Below are 17,743 nucleotides of genomic sequence, written 5' to 3'. Positions count from 1 at the left end.
TTTGCAAAAGCAGCAGTGGTGATGCAAAGCAGTATTTTATTTTGGGTTTGAGGTTCTCTTTATTGTGTGTTTTAATCCATCAGATATTTTGAGACTCAAAGAATAAGCAGAGTGTAGTTGAAATGTAAGCTGTTGACATCAATTACGTGTAAAAATTGTCTTACTTGAATGCAAAACAACACGGAATTGATAGAAACTGAAAAATGTGGATGGAAGTTGGTGACCAACCCTAAAGCTTGTGGTGCCAGAACAACTGCCTACACTGGTGGAAATGTAGATGAGGTGATGAAAACTCTTATGCTAAGAATTCAGAACTGCTTATGTTTAAGGGCTTCTGCTGCAGGACATTCAGATTCATTCTTGCATCCAAGTCCTGCTCGGTATAATTTAAGAATTTCAAATACCCTAGGAGTATTTTCAGTCTAATGCAGAACAATTCAGAAATAAGGAGTTGATTGTGAACTCGATCCTGTGTCTGAAGTTACAAGGCATCATACGCATACAAAAAATTGAATCAAGTAAGCTAACATTTCATTTGAATGAAAAAGTTCAGTTTCCTTGTCTTTGGATGGTTACCTGATGAGTAAATGAACAGTATTTGGTCTTTTACTTTGTGCTTTCTTTCTTCACTGTCCTTTTTGATTTGAACTTGGATTTCTTCTTTCTTCTTGCACCATTTGCTGCTGTGCTACTGCTTTAGTCCATGAAAACAAAGCCATTAGATCCAGCGTCCTTGGAGTACTGCTGGTGCTGCTCAGAAAAGCCAGGTGAGCTGATACTTCCATTTCATGGTTAGCAGGATATGCATACCTCTAAGGAGGGAATAAAAATGTAAGAGCTGAAAATAACAGTGGTCCAAACAATTGCTGTCCACCTACAGTAAAACAAGCCTAAACTCCAGTAGGGGGTGGATAGGGTGTGTGTTATATACAAATTAGTGGTAAAAGATTTTTAAGAAATCTCTACTATTATAGATGGTCTGTAAAAGATATTTTCCTAAGTGTCTTCATTTTCTTCTCCAAAGCATGCAGTTTTAACACATGATATCATGAAAATACCTGTGTATCATTATAATGTGAGGTGATAGTAAGGAATGAAGTGTTTTCACCTGTGCCATGTAATAGAAGCTTCCAGAATGTGATAGAAAAGTCTTTTCTACATGATACAAAGTGGTGGCATATATAAGCACTTAGTTCCTTGACTACAAAATAAGCAGCCCTTGCTGACAACTGAGAAATTACATGTAGAGAAGTATTTACTGTGAGATTGGGGCTGGTGTTTGCATTACTAATTACCAGGACAATGTGAGCTCCAGGTTTACCACCCCAAAGCTCTCAGTGCAGTCCTGTAGCTGAGCCACCACAGCGTGGGTCTCTGGGTCTGCTTTGTTAGCCTGTGCTGAGTACCAGGGTAAATCTGTCCAGATTTTTGAACTAGGTTATTGCTAAATGCAGTGTCGAGGCTGGTAGAAGGTAACTCCAAAGCTGCCTTGGATGTATTCAGGCAAATTTCAGTACAAGAAACCATCATAGAATGCATATCTTAATGTGCTTAAGAGGAGAAAGTCACATTTGTATTTCACTTAATGTGGGGGCTTCCTGAAAGTGGATAGGTTAGAGCCGTGAGTCAGCTCTGTTAAAAAACTGTTTTTTCTTCGTGGTTTGTTACAGTATATTGCTCCTGTTTAACAACTCTCCAGGAGTTCAACAGAGAAGCAGCCTCTACAGCTACTAGAGCTTTTTTTGAGAACGCAAGTAGTTCTTATCATTTAACAAGATTAGATGAGCTAAGATGGCAGATAGTGACAATGTTTTGTTCAATTGTATGTACTTGCATTAGGGAAAAGACTCAAGTTTAGCTATGCTAATTGCTTCAGCCACTAAAAACTTTGCAGTAGCAAAGCTGTTTCAACTTTCTAAATTAATACTTTAAACAAAACCTTGGATGCTTTCCTATAGTCATACTAATTCCTCTGAAAGTTGCTTGTTATGGATCTTTGCTATTTAATAGTTCCAATTCAGTCTGGACTTTTTTTCTTAAATAATAAAAAACTTGCGAATCTTCCAGGCTTTTCTTCCTCACCAAATAAAGTGAGGTATTTCTCTAGCATTGCATACGAAAACCGATTCATTTAGAACAAGCTCCAATATACTGGTGGGTTTTTTTGTTTGTTTTTAAAAAGAAACTCACTCCATCAAACAAAAACCCCAAAACACTATGGACCAAAAAAACCAAACTCACTGCATTTTTTATTACTTGGATGAAGTGGAGTATTTCTCTTCTGTAGTTACTCTGGCTTCATAGTGTCGACAGAATAATGTAAGTAACTGAAAGCCCTGTGAGATCCTGGCAAAGTCAGCTGAAACAAAGGTATAGATAGGAAACCAAATAGGAAAAGTAAGCCCTCCCTCCACAGACCAGTACCAAAAAGAACGAACACAACTGAAAAATGGTTTGTTCTAACTTGTTTTGTGTGTTAGTGCATTTCTGGCATATTCACTGTAAATCAAAGACTTCACCTCTAGAGCTGAGATTCCACAAACTTCTTTGGCTTTTCTCTGTATGTGTGCAGAGAAGGTCCTCGTACATTTCAGCCTTATATTCAAGAACCTGAGGGGGGCCCTGGGGTAGATCTAGGTAATTACTTAAGTTCTTACTAGAATTCTAGCCACAAACAGTCTTAACTAGTATTTTATAGGTGAAAGAATTTGTACTAAGACTCATTACATAAATTGTATAGAATGTGATGTGACACATTCAGCTCTTATAAGGCTATTCACCAATTGAGCTTAGCAAAAATACTTTGTAATAGGGAAAAAAAAAAAGTACAAATGGCTCTGTTTTTTTTTTTCCCTAATCAATTTGTCTCCAACCTAGCAGGCTTTTTCTTATTCTGACTGTAAGAGAAGCTCACTGAAAAGTCTGCTAGAATGCCGCCTAGTATGGGACTCCATATGGTGAATGCTTTCAGTCATAGAATGTACCTCTACCTGCCGAAGCTAGAGAAATAGAAGGCCAAAACACAGATCAAGTGTCAAATAAAGCAAAGAATACAGAAGTGCTTAAATACCTTTAGAAGCTGTATTTTTTCTTGTTTGGAATTTAGATATTTTCTTTTTCTTCCATTTGGGATAATTTGTATATTCTCTTCTTGCTCCCTCACTTCCAGATGTGACTAAAGTTGCTCCATGCAAAAGTTAACTGCCACACTTTTCAGTTGCTCTGTCTATGAAGTTACTGCTGCCCTGCTAGAAATGTGAAGTTCAGGATTAGTGTTTACTGCTCCAGAGCAGAAGTTTGTTTAACCCCCTCAGAGAAAAGTTACTGCTTACTAAACGTACAGGAGGTCAGCAATTGCTATTAGTCTGAAAGCCTTCTGTATCTGGCATAAGTGTATTAATGTGCAGTGATTTCTACCAGTGCTCACTGTGTCTCTAGGAAAAACAGGTATTTCATAAACCAGAATTTTAGGTCAGGCATCCTCTATAGCACATCTGTAGGGAAAAAAAGAAAACTGATTTACAGAACTAGCTAAAGCAAAGCATAGTCAGCACTGCAAGTACACTGTCATGGAAGTGATTAAGGACTGAAGTGAGCACATGGCAAGTTTTCACCACTCTTAGCCAGAGTCTGGCTTTGACTCTAAATGTGCTTCTGCGTTCAACTTTGAATCTAGAATTGGTCCCAGCATACCTTCCAGACGTGGCTGAAGCAGGAGTTCCTGGGGGCATTCCTGGCACTGCTCCTGGAAGTGATGTCACTGGTGGGCTCAGGGTGTGGGAATCAGTCCTGTGAGGAACTTCAGAGGCTGTTCTAGAAAAGCTTATAGATGTGGTTATTGGCGTGTGTCTAGAAAGGCTCCTGGAAGTCTGCCCACAAAGTCCTAGGAGCATGTTGATTCTATGTGATGATTTTAGACGTGAAGATAGAAATGGATAGAGAAGTAATTCCAGAAATCATTTTTAGTTGTAGAGGTGGTGCTGGAAAATGATCCTAAATGTGGTGCTAGATCTGACTCAGAAAGCAATAGCTGAGAAACAGGTTCTTAGTGTTGCAACCACTTGCCAAATTTGGTTATTTTTATTGTCATTGTTACAAGTCCTGTCTGAGTTTGGCACCTCATTTTGAGCACTTCAGTTTTCTCTTAGCAGCTAAAAAGATGCTGGGTTTTGTTACTGTTCTTTCGGATCCAATGTTTTCTTGCCATGCGTGTCAATTCTTGAATAAGTTCTGGCCTTCAGACAAGGTTGTATATGGTGTGGATCGGGTACTTCCATGTGCAGGAGTGTACAAAACCAGTTTGTTGCCTTTCAAAGGTAAGCACATTCTCATGCTTCTTCCCTATTTCTCAGTATATTTGAAACGCAGATGTGTCTTAGGATGTTGTTCTCAAAGGTGTTGTCTTCCTTTCAGATCATTATTATGTAAACTTTATTTTTTCCTAATAAATCAATCACGAGACTGTCTGAGTTGCCTTGGCCTTGTGAAATGCTTTTAAAAAGCATCTACAGCAAGTCCCACAGCAAGTCCTGCTGCAGTGTGCGGAACTTCGCTGTTACAAAATTACACCAAACGGGGTTGTTCCATTACTGTCAGACTATGGGAATGTAAGGCTACCTTTCTCTGTGAGCTACAGAGTTCTTTTGTTGTTGTTGTTTTAAAGTTTTGTAATGAAACTTAAGCACTCAGTGATTATGAAAAATATCAAGCAATTAAGTACTGCTTCGTTAAGCGATTAATAACTGTTTATTTGATATACTGTGGCAGTGGGAGATTTAGCTCTCTGGGTCTAACTAACTGTTTTGTTTGTTGAGCTAAAAAATGTGTTTTGTAAGCACATAAATTCCTAGCTGCAGCGAGGAAGCTGACTTGCTATAGCAACTTATTTATTAAGTTACTGCTAATGAGCAAGGACTTGACTAAAGTTAAAAATAGAGCACATTGAACTTGACGTGAACCTTAATATCTTTTCCAGCTTTTACAAGGATTGTACTGTGAATTGTGTATTGTTGGTTTCTCAGTGATTGAAAGTATTGAAATAAACAGTGTATTATGAAATAAAGCCTCTGCCATTGCTTTGTTTACATTCTGAATACTTTATCTAAATGCTTCTTTATAAATTTGATGGCAAGTTCAGATGTGGATGCAGGATTTCTAAGTTGTGTTAAGAATTGATTTTTAAAGGCAGAATACATTGTTGAAGACAACTGAAATGTCTTTATTATGAAAGTCTAAAACAAATAATGTTTTGTTTACTTGTGCATTGGATAAAAGTGGTGCGGTAGATCAGCTGTTTCACTGCAAGGTGTTTGTTAGTAGGGCCTCAAAGTTGTTTCTGTGTTTGAGCTTGGTTTTGCGTGGATCTTTATTTTGCATAGTACAAATTCATTTACTGATTTAACTGCCAATTTATTAATTAATTTATAGATATGCTGCGCTGAAACAATTTTGCAAAGCCTACTGCATAAAGATTTGCCATATAAAAGTAGTATAGTGGGCTTAGAAGTACAGAGATTAACATCAACTCTATGGAACAATTTCTGAATTAAAAATGATTCATCAGCACTTCAGCTGTCTTTTCCTTTTTTTTTTTTTACTTAAGATTATAAGACCCCCATATAGTATAACACTGTGTGTCATGGAAGAGCAACAAGAAAAAAGTGTTTTGCTCTTCACTCGTTTCATTTTTTCCTCTTCATTATCTGGTGGTAAAGTTGAAAATAAAAGAAAGGAATTTTCAGTTAGTGTAGAGCTTAACTGCAGAACTTTCTGCCACTGAATATTGTATTGATTCTCATAGGTTCAAAAAGAAATTCATTTGCTCATAAAGGAGAAATCCAGCTCCTGGGAAACTCAGTCCTTCAGAACCAGGAAATTTCTAAACTGGGGAAGTTTGAGAGTATGCACAAACAGTGACATGCTTACCTTGTTCTTTTTAGGCATTCCTACCAGCTTCTGTTGGAGAGAGGAGACTGCTAGGTAAGTCTTGTGTTTAACTTGATTCTCTGGGCTACTTTGATTTGTGAGAAGTGACCAAGAGAAAATGCTGATATTTAGGGAATTCGGAGGAGGGAAGATAATTACAATTCTCTTAGAAAAATAAGACTTACGGCTTTTTGGTTGTGTGGGGTTTTTTTTGGGTTTTTTTTGTTTTTTTGTTTTTTTTAGCTATCTGTATGGTGTGCTCTCTTATACCTCCTCTAAACTAAACTTGAGGAAATGTCTGGTATGACTTTGTGTTTATGTTCAGTAGGATCTAAGGCTAACGTAATTGTGGAGATATCTGGGCCATGAAAGAATGTTGTTGCATTTTATAGAATGTTGTAGTGGGATAAAGTGCTAGCATCCTTCTGTGTATATATTTGCTTTTAGTTCTTAATTTCATATCACTGATGCCAGCGTTTTCTTCTTAAAGAGGCAATGAAGTAAATTCTTTTCTCAGAACAGTTATTCTGAAACAGTGGTGATGAAATGAAATTTGTAGCTCAAACTGTTTGGGCCCAGAGCGTTGTGTTGCATATCATCAGGGTGTGGTTTTGGTTTCTTGGTCATAGCTATGAGTGTTAACCCATTTAGCCTTCAGTACTCCAGGAGATTAGAGTGTTAAGTTTGTACTTGTTGTTGATTAGTGAAACTGATAGCATGTGTTGATATCCTATTCAGTGAAATTTTGCTCCTTGAAAAGGAAGCACCTTCTTCATGGTAGTATCTTGTAATAAGTTCAGCCTCTTCTCTCTGCAGTTTAGCAGGGTGCCCTGTGATAATATTCAGTGACCTTGACTTGGTTAGGGTAAGGGAAAGTCAGAGCAAAATGAAGAAAATGAAAAGAGACAGTAAAGGGAAAACCTTTTGGAGAACGTTCTCTGTTGCACTGCCTCTCCTCTAAGCACAGAAAACTGTTTTGTTTCAGGTAGCCGCACTCGTTAAAATGTTCTTAAGTAATGATTTACAGACAAATGCCACACTGAGGTAAATAGTATGTGGTGGAGAGAAGAGATAGGTAACTTTTGCTCTTGGCTGGATGGAGACATGTCTAAGCATGCTGTCTGACAGAAATCTGCCTACAATGAAAAAGGCTAAATTATGGTATTGATATTCAGACAGAATCACTGACATCAGATTTAAGTTTTGTATGTTCTTCAGTTCCCTCCATGCTGTACTCTGTTTATCCTGTTACTGTATACATGCTGTCAGTTACAGCCTTCACCTATGTCAGAATGTGGTGGAAGCCAAAGTGTTGGTAAGGTTTTGAATTTTTTAATGTATGTTTATGTATGCCAAAAACATTTAGCTGTCTTTAAACAGAAAATATTAAAGCTATACCATGCCTGGAGATAGTAATAGTGGCTTTTCTATTAAAATCTATTTTTTAATGAGGCCTGGGGATACAAAATTCTGACTCTGTACATAAACAACTCCTTTCTTTTGAGTTGCATGTCAGCATGCTGTGCTGTCATAGAAATGCAGTCAGTGTAGTGTTTGGTGGCAAGAAAACGTTATCGACTGTACTTGATAGGTGATGTATTCCAGTTTATGGCATAAATGTATGACTGATGCTAATCACTTAGCTGTTGATATGCTTAGCAGACTCTAATAAAAACCTCCCTGTATCTGAGTGTGTGAGAATGGTTTTAAAGCTTAGCATCAAATCAAGCTTCGAATTGTCTGCAAAACACGTGAAAACTTGCTAGAAGAGAACATGTTTAAATTATGGTGGATACATTTTGGATGTCCTATTAGCAGACATGCTCAAGAGAGGTGTAAGGGTTTTATTGAATGTAAAACATGATTGCGTTGGTCTGGTGTGGGAACTAAAGATGCAGTGCATTTAAGAAATAGCTCTGTCCTGGTGTTCTTCTAGTGCACTGTATAAAAATACATAAAATTGCTTCCTAATGTTGTGAAACTACTCAACTATTTGGCCATTTATCTATAAAGAAGGAAGCAAGTGGATCTGTAACAAAGCATTGCAAATGTTTTTGGCACTTAAGGGGGAAGGATGTGATCTGGTCTTCCGTTTTTGGCAGTCACTGAGCTCTTGTATTAACTTCCAAAATGGCTGCGGATCTTCCTAAAATTACTTGGAATTTCTGTGCTAATGAAGTGTTATTTTGGAGAATGCTGCAGGTAAACATCAGTGTTTAAGTGCCGTTTGTATAAATAATAAGGAACATAACTGATTTTTTTTGATTGGTAAGCAACTATTGCAAAAATACTTGCTGTAGGAATCCTTGAGAGGGTAATGAGAGATTTATTGTAAAATATCTTCTTAAAGTTAAATATTTTTGGCAGAATATGGGGGAAAAATACAATCAGGATCTTTTTATACAATGGAGTTGCATCCCTAACAACTACTATATTTATGAACATCTTTTGTGTGATGAGAATGTTAATGGATTTAGGCAAAATCTAAAGATGAAGAAGATTACTAAAAACATCTTGTGATTAAAGCAATAGCAAGAAGAATGTGGTAACAATCCTTGGAATTAAGGCAAAGTGAGATTAATTGCAAAGCTCTTTGTCCTAGTAACCCATTATAGTGGTATCTGTTTCTCACTGGGCTGCAGTATATAATTGTCTGATAATAATGTTTTACTGGTAATTGTAGACACGATGCTAGCATCAATCCAAAGCTTTCTAACAATGCCGAGGCTGTTTTGAGAATTTTGAGCTCTCTGAAAATGGGTCTTTACCTTGTTGCAGGTAGTGAATCCTGCATCTTGTCCTTCTTTTGTAGGACTCAGAGGTGAGTCTGTAGCATCTCGTTGAGTGCAGTTTTTCCATTTTGTATAGTATTAAAGAAAGATGCTGACCCATTTCAGCTCAGTTCTTAAATAATCCCTGAAGTGTAACATTTTAGGCTAGCAGTGATACGTAAAACAGAGTTTTCATGTTTTGCAGTAAGTTTTAGCAGTTTAAGCTGTAACTTGTGTTACAGTTGTTGGTGTATGGATGATGGGTGATATTTGAAATACAGTAAGATGACCTGGCTGTGCAGTGGAGAAACAAATTTCTAACTTGATTATGATTCTGTTATGTTCTTAATTTGTGGTACAGTTGAAGGTACTCTACTAAGCTTTGATCTCTATGAAAATGGAAATATTGTAAGATACCTGAAAACAAGCAGAGGAAAGGCTATTTTTAATGGAACAGCCAGATTTGTTATACCATGGGCACATAACTGTCGCTTCAAATTCTGAATGCTGAGCGTTAACGTTGAGCTAAATGAAGGCCTCTTGCTGCCATACCAAATGTACTGTGTCTGAGTACACTCAGATTTAGTTAGGGATGTTAATTACAGCACTGAGCTAGAAATACCTCCGTGTTTCCAGGTCAAATTGTTTTAGAAATGTCATTTTTGCATTAACTAGTTCTACTTCTCACTCTTTACAGCGAAGCAAAAATAACATGTAAGCACTGATGCTGTGCATGGAAAACTAAACTTTTTTGATTTCATCTGTTCCGTGACTTCCTTTGTTTTCATTCTCTAATCTTGTAGCACCTCTTCAAATTTCAGTTATAACAAAAAGTTATAGCAAATCATTAACAACATTATGAGATTAGACAGTAACAACCGAATATTAAAAGCAAGGGGAATGTGTTGTGTGGCTGTTCTTTTTATCCTCAAAAGCACTCTTAACTCATCAGACATTTCACTCCCATTGAAGCCGGTTTGTGAGTCCATGCATACCTAACCTGAAAACCTCTCATGGGTGGCTGTCTTCCCTCCTGGCCTTTTGCCCACAGCAGCCAAATACTTTTGGAATTAAATCTTTTTTTTCTTGTTTGATTGTGGATTTCTCATCCACAGATTTGTGGTGTTCTGGTTTGGTTTTAAACAAACTTGGTACTTCATATTTGAAAATGAGAATATATCCAAAGCTTTGACTAAATTGAGTTGTTTTACAGTGTTAAATAATACATTAGCTGACGTTGATTCTGTAGCTTCGTTCCCATGCAAATGCATGAATAAATGTCCATAAGTTCTGCATCTGCTGAGTAGCAAAATGTGCCTAAGGCAAGTCAGTGTGATTTATAGACTGTATTTCTTTCCAACTCATGTATTGCTACCCCCCTGTTGGCTGGTGTAAATATTTCCAGAAGTTAAATCAGTGATTAAATGCCATTTTAAAATCTGCTGTGAATGAGCAGTCTTAATTGCAAGCTATGATCTGTGATAACCAAGACTGCGTAGATCTGTCTTGTTTACTCCTCATAGGAAAGGAAATACTTTGAATGGAATCGAAATTCCCTATGTACTCAAGTTGGGTGAAGGCAAAGTTAGGATACAGGTCCTTGACAGAAGTAAGCTCTCCATTATGAGAGACCATAACCAGTCACTGTGAGGAAGCAAACGTGATTGTAGAAGTAGTAATGCACCTTGGAGATGATATGAGGCATGAGCAAATAAAATAGCAAGAAAAATGTCTGTGAATTGATAAGTAACAGTCCCATAGTGTCTAACAGGCAGCTGCACAGCAACATGTTGAATTATGTGTGGTTGAAGGAAGAAGAGTTGAGGGTTGGAGTTGATGGTAGTATTTTAAGTCTTCTGAATTACCTCAAACTTAATATTTTCAGCTTAACTTTTTGTATGGCTTTAAAAAGTGCATGGAAAAATTACTGGAGTTTGCCATTATGAGATGCTGAGAATATATCTGCTCTGTTTGCCAACAAGGTTGTTGTATGGAATTCCACAGAGCTATTAATGCCACTTTGGCCACTGGATTGTGTGCTTTCTGCATCAGCTAGCCATTACAGGGGAAGGAAAGTAACGCTTAGTTGCACTGTCCGACCCATCTCCTGTCTCAGCTGGGAACAGGAATGGGGCTGCAGCCATTGCTAAGCCCTTCAACTGACTGATGCCTCCTATTCTGTGGGTGCTGCATATGGGTGGGGCAAATTAACCTGAAAAAATGTCCCATCTCACTGGCTGCTGTGCTGCCAGGTACTTCAGCTGCTGCATATCTGGCAGGCTTATAGGCAAGCTGCTCTTGGTCTTCATTATATGATGATAAAGCATGTTCTGTCCTGTCAGCGTGGAGGAGCTGTGCAGTGACAAAGCTTGCTTGCCTGGATAAAATACTTGAGGATCTTGGCAAATGACTTTAAACAAAACTGAGCATGTGCAGAGGCTTGAAGGCTCTTACATCTGTGCAGATGGAACATCAAAGCAGCAAGATGAAGTTTAGCTTGTTTTGAGATTTGATCAGTTTCTCTTCTAAAACCTTTAACTTCTCAGACTGAATAGAAAGTTATATTTTCTTCAGTGTAATTATCCTCTCTTTTAAAACGTCTGAATCAACTTTATACAAGTCTTTCACCAAAAGTAATTTTGAGGGGTGTGTGTGAGAGATGGTTGTTAAAGAATTAGAACAGGCTTCTGTGATGGAAAATGTTAGGCATCCTTAACCACAGTGTCTGCATAGGCAATGATACGCTTCAGTATATTTTCCTATTTCAGGCAAAGATGCCTACCCAAAACCAACAATGTTCATTCTTTCTACTACATCAGTTTGTTGAAATTAGCTTCCATTCAGCAGATCCTCCTAATTTTAGCCTAGTATGAAACTTCAGTTGCAATGCTGAGTATATCAAGACTGTTTTAATCATAAAGCATGTTAAGTTGTGCATGTTCGTAAATACAGTCAGTGGGGCCCATTTCCTAAATGCCCTTGTGGAGAATGTCTGTTGGTGTGTGGTTTTAAACATTTACCAGCAATTCTTTCTCTCCCTCACCCTCTGTTTGCTAACAGCGATTGTAAAATTCATGCACAAAAAGCAAAAATAACACACACTTTTGGTGCAGGTCTTATTTTCATGAGCTGTTTGCTTTGTGTCTGGAAGTTGAAGAAATTACATCTGTTTGCCTTTGTGCATAATGCAATTGTGGCATAGTTTTAAAATAACTTCTTAAATACCTTCAATATTATAGGTGAACACAGCTAATTTCTAATTGAGTTTATGAACAGCAGGTATAGTCCTCAGAAGCTAGAAACAAGCAAATGCTGCTGACTTACAGGAAAAGCTTGCATGCTTTTCTCAAATGTGCTTTTCCTAAATGGAGTCAGAATAATACGGTGTGGACTGGGTGGAGCCTCAGAGTCTCAGTAGGATTGAGACATGCTGTTAATTCAAGGGCAATCTCTTATTAGCTTCATCAGCTGTATAATGAAATGTATGGAATTTTAAAAAAATAGATATTAATGGCAATTATGTGTAAAGTTTAGTAAAGGGTCCTCAGAATTGTTCATAATTACAGGCATGCTGGTGCATCATTTTGTATCTTTTTGCTTGAAAACATGATTATACATGGCTTTAGTTAACTGATTGCTTATGTGGAGATCTAGTAAACATTTCTAAATATTACTCAAGTTTTGTAATTAATGTATTTTTGGAGACTGTGTCAGAAATTGCCAGCATCTTCCCATCCCCCAGCTCTCAAGCTCAGAGGAGTCTAGTTTGCTTGCAGCTGCAGTGGTAGGCATCTTTCAGGAAGTGACCTTGGCTTGTATTAATCAAATTCAGAACACACAGAAAAGCTTCTTGGTAACATGCTGACTTGATGTAAAATTTTATAGCATCCATTTTCTTTAAAAATGAGGCCATCTTATAAAAAGGGAGCTTATTTCTGATACCTCAATTTAAATGACTTTCCCGAAAATACTTGATATTTAAAGAAACTAAAATAACAAAATATACTCCTGTTTTTACTGAGAGGAAAATACCTTTTTATATATGTAATAAGTCTTAAATTGCTCTTGGCAAAACTGTATTTTAGCCCAGATAAGCTATGAAAATAGTGCTATTTGATAGCTATTTTTCATTGGTCTCTTGTCTTTTTTGAATTAGCGTAGAAAAGGTCTGTAGTAGGGCATGATCTTAATCAGCTAAGATTCTCATGATGCATTTAACTTTCTGACTTGATGCATTCTAATCACTTACTGTATCTTTTGTTAGCAGCTCTCAAACAACCTCGCGGTTGCTGCCTCGAGCTGTTGTGCCTATTTGCATAGATTAAGAATCTGTGCCTGTTCAAGAAATCCTGTTGTATTCCTGACACAGCTTTGAAGAGTGTGCGATTTCTTTCACACACCCAAAACTATTGTGCATGTTAAAATGGAAGACTGTTTGTAGGAGTGTCTGTTATGCCTTTATCCTTCTTTGGAACCTATGCAGGGGGCTGAGACCAGAATATCCTTTGTCATTATGAAGTGCTGTGAAAGTCTGAAGGTTCATGAGTAAGATCATTTACCAGTTTTCAAACTGCAGCTTTCTGGACAATTAGTAACAGCTGCCCCTGACTACTGTTTGTTTTTTTCTTCCTCCCCCTGGTTGTCATGAGCATTATCTTGAACAATCTACTATCTGATTTTAGTGTTTGAAAAACTTGAGTTCTGTCTTATCGGCTATTTTCAGCATAAACCTCTTCTGTATGCTGGTGGATTATTTACTCATTTTACCTCTTCATATTGTATTCTGATTTTTGTTAATCTGTCTTCAGCATTGAGAATCTGTGTATGCTAACATGTTCTCATGTGTCTTCTGGCCTCACTGTTAGCTGTTTGCTTTGGGTAACTTAATTCCTCCTTGTCTTCCTTGCAAACATCTGCCATTGACTTAACATTTTAGTTGCTATCAAGTCAGAGTTGCCAATCATTTACTTAGATCTCTACGTAACCCTACCCCTTTCTGAATTTTTTGAATGTAGTCTTAGGTTACTCAACCTTAACAGATTTTACGGCATGTTTTGCATGCTTTTGTTATTTTCTATTAATGCTCTGGACTGAGAACTCTTCATCTGTATCTCCCTTTGGAATGCTTTTAGCCCTTTCCCATAGTATGCAAGGCGAAGGGGTGATACATCTGTTGCTCTTTGCTTAAGTGTAGCTGATGCTGACTTTCCAAGTTGAAGTGGACTGCAAAATACAATTGTAGATTGCTATTCCCATGCTGTTCAATATTTGCCATCTTCAGTGTTTTCATCAATCGCCAAGAGATTAAAACTGATCTCAGATTTTTTTTGATATCCCATCACAAACCAATGCACTGAGCCAGTAGTTCCTGTGACAAAGCTGCATTGCTAGTAAGGATATTCTTTCAATCCATTGAAAATTGAAGCCTGAAATTCTGATTAGAAGAATTCTGACAAACTAGAAGCACTGACACAGATTGGGTGCAGACGGTGAAACAAAAAGGCTGCCCTACATTCTTCTCTAGCTCCCTAATCCTAAAGTGATTGGAGGCTAGGATGCTTATAGTCTTTTTACCCGCAAAACAAGGAAACATATAAACTGCCTCCCATCTGGACAATTCAGATTCATTTCTGCTTCTGGGGCTAGGTGTGAGTTAACCCTCAACAACTTCAACAATTAACTCCATCCAGCCAAAACGAGAGCTCTAGGCACTTGCTTATGAGTGAGAACTGACATATCTAAATGGTGTAGGTGCTGTAGGACAGGAGTTTGTATTCACGCTGAGTCATATCACAACTTCTTATTTTAATAGTCACTAAAACTTATTCTGGGCAGCAAAACGATGTTACACATAAGCAGGACTCGGGTTCACGTTCAATGGGATGCTACATTAACTGCAGAAGGTTCCCTTATTTACTTCCAAGAATAGGCTCTAGCGTTCGTTTGTAAGCATCTTGGTGTGCAAGGCTGGAGACGTGAGAAGGATCCGCCCCTGCACCGTGCTCTCTTGTGGTTACCCGGAGGGCGACTTGTAGAGAGAAGTCACTCTGGAGCAGCGGCGACTTCTCGCTGGACGAGCGGCCGTGCGGAGCGCGGCGGAGCTGGGGGTGAAGCAGCCCCGATCTGGGCTGTGCGGCTGGAGTGCTTCCCGGCGGTTCCGCGCTCCCCTTTATCAAGGTCACACCTTCCTGTTTGCCGGCACAGTCGTGCTGCTGTCACTCGCTCGGTTTCGCGCTGCCCTGTGCCACTGCTGCACCTTCGAATTACCGACCTGGTTCGCAACAGAACGGGGAGCTGGGTACCTACTTGTACAGCTCCTGAATTCTGCCTCGCCGGCGGACCGCGTCCGCACGGCTCCTGTACCCGTTTATCTCCGTACTAAGGGAGGCTCAGCCCGCAGGAGGCTGCCGGGGAGCTCCGCGCGTTCCCTGCTCGGACGTGGAGCGGCGTTCCGGGCCGTAAGGGGTTAAGGAGCGGAGGGCCGCGCTGCCGCCCGCGGTTCTGTCAGCAGCCGCTGCCATTGGCTGCGGAAAGGTGAAATTGAAACCACGGTAAACTTTTGACCCTGTAGCAGTTCTTGTGGAACGCCTTCCCCTTGCCAAGAGCGGAGGGCTTTTTTCCCCCCTTTTTCCTGTATTTATTCGCTGTGATCGTGCCGTGCCGCATGCAGCCTCGCCGAGGGAGGGGGAGAACAAGCGCGAGCAAGTCGCCTGCGTGTCCCGGGAGCGGGGAGCCAGGCTCTTGCTGCCAGCTGCTCCAGCGCCCCATCGGCGGCCGAGCTTCCAGGGTAGTTTTTGTGTGGTTTGAAAGAAAAAAAAAAAAAAAAAATTCGAATCGATGCTATCGCAGTTAGCTAGAAGTGAGGGAAGGGAGGCTGAGTCACCAGGCACGGTGGCATGCTTGCTGCAGGGAGCTCTGCTGCTTAATAAACGTGCTTTTAATTTATTTACTAAAAATGAAGTGGTTTCTTACTGAAATGTAATGTAAAAATGTCTCCTTAGTTCACAAGTTGATGTGTTAAACGCCCATTTACCTAAATACCTGCTTTTCTCTTTTTCTGTGTCGTCTTTGAACAAAATAATGGGTATTTTTCAGCCTGGGAAACAAGCGGTGCCTGCTCAGCATCACTGCCAACGTGTCAGAGGCCCGAGGGTAGCGGCGTTGCATGTTTTTATTTGGGCAGAGTGACTAACAAGTTCTGGACCTAATTAGAGCGTGTCACTTTCATGCTATGTAGGTTTTGTCACCAAAAAATATCACATATCTGTGGTCAAATAAATTCACCTTCCATCTGTAGCTTTGCCAAACCAGACAAATTAGAGCAGCATTACGTTTGCAATGAAGTATGAATACGAGATTTAGTTAATCCACATTTCTTTCCCCTTCAACATGTCTGTCTTCTCCCTGACAAAAGAAAAGCTGACTCGGTTACTTTCCTACATCAGCTGCCGTTTTCTCCCTCCCCCGCTCCCTGCGCAGGTACCGGCCTGCTGTTCTTGCCTGAACGTTCAACTTGCTGAATGCTGAGTGCTGCTTAATCAAGGAGTCACTCGGCACCTAACCTAGAGATAACATTCAGAATTCCTTCTCAACAAAGAAACTTGATTCCTAGCCACTTCAGGTTGATGTCTTCACTGCTATGATGGCTTGCTCCTGCGAATGCTATCACCAGATTTATGCATGTGTTCATCTCTCTAATGAGAAATTAGGGCTGAGGGGGGGTGTCCTCGATTGCTGAGATCTGGATGTATGTATTTATTTTAACTCAGTACACTGAATAGTTAGGTGGTGAAGAAGTGTTTAGTTTAGGGCAGCGTTAGCATAGTAGGACAAGAGAGGTATGGTTTGATGTGAGCTTCTGAGTGCTGTTGTTCTTGCTATGGTTTTATCTGGGAATTGAGGGAGTCTCCCGAAGCACTGCCAGCAGCAGCGAGGGAACAATGAATATAATATGATTAATAGCAGATCCCCTGCCCCCTCTTGTGTGCAGTTCTCCTTGCAGCAGCAAAAGAAACATGCGCTTGTAATGATAGTTGGTGGCCTCCCTGTTTGTTCCAGCTAGTGTTCCCAAGCAGCAGCTATTATAAGGTTTATTTTCTCCCACTCCCTGTGATTCTTTGTTCTGCCCTTGCTGTGTCTGTGTGCATCTTGTCTGCTTCTCATTGTCTGTTTCATGGCAGTTCATCTGCCTTCACAATGGAGCTGCACTGAAGCTGCAAATCATATCACGTATCACAGCAAAATGGAATAAATGCTCTTCTAAAAGAAAAATGAGTGAGTAACAACTGTCAGGAGCTCAGAAACACTTGTGAACTCTATGTTTGAAGTGTCATTTTTTTTAAGTGTTCCTATCTGAAAGGTTTCTCTTGAACAGTTGCATTACTGTATTGTGGTAGCGTTGGGTGCACGTGCCTTCTAGTATTAGAAACAAGGGATCTCTAAAAACATTGCTACAGGGAAAAAAACACAACCACCTCAAATTAAAGAAACAAGTCTCACCTGATTTGTGAATACTGTAACTTCCAAATATCTTCTTTTGAGGAAAGCATTAATAGGCTGATATGTGACTTTTGAAGTTTATTAGTGGTAGGTAAGCGCTGAATATAAGCAAATCACTTATGTAACTCTTACTTCTAATAAGAACGGCCAGGAAGAGGGATGCTGGAAGTATTGTCCATGCATTTTGTAACCTGAAAGCAGTGACCGTGTACTCTCAAACTGAAAATGCTGAGTTCTATGTTATTATGTTCTGTGTGTTTATCCAGGGTGGATTTTGAGGTTGGTTACACTCTCTGGTTTCTCAGAAGTGAATTTCTAATGGCTTTGGAGTTGCCTTTTAATTTTTTCAACATTTCCAAACTGTGAATGCAAGATTTGAGGAGCAGACCACCTCAAGGTGTTTTCATCTGTCCTTTGTTATCTAGATTAACCGGTTCCTGTTGTCTTGTTTTAATGGAGGAAGAGAAGATGATTTATAGAGATTCTAGAGCACCTCTTCAAATAGAAAAATTATTTTATATTCCGGAACTTGATGTGAATACTTCTGC

The 17,743-nt window shown here is 39.3% G+C and overlaps 1 protein-coding gene across 19 annotated transcripts in view; it reads left to right on the top strand.

Annotated features, from left to right (window-relative positions):
* Positions 1-17,743, top strand: part of NCOA3 (nuclear receptor coactivator 3) — a 78,700-nt gene that overhangs the window by 17,903 nt on the left and 43,054 nt on the right. For 15 of the 19 annotated variants that reach the window (XM_048963223.1, XM_048963221.1, XM_048963220.1 and 12 more), the window contains one exon: positions 5,940-5,979. The exons of 3 other annotated variants lie outside the window; for them this stretch is intronic. The gene's annotated coding sequence lies outside the window, so the exon portion shown is untranslated. Of the gene's footprint in view, positions 1-5,933; positions 5,980-17,743 lie in introns of those variants that run through there. One more of the 19 variants, XM_048963236.1, reaches the window with a different exon arrangement.

The sequence above is a fragment of the Lagopus muta genome, chromosome 16 (genome assembly GCF_023343835.1).
Source record: "Lagopus muta isolate bLagMut1 chromosome 16, bLagMut1 primary, whole genome shotgun sequence".
In the NCBI taxonomy this organism is placed as follows: Eukaryota; Metazoa; Chordata; class Aves; order Galliformes; family Phasianidae; genus Lagopus; species Lagopus muta.
The sequence above is the reverse complement of the archived record's forward strand: the minus strand, read 5'-3'. Positions and strand labels throughout refer to the sequence as shown.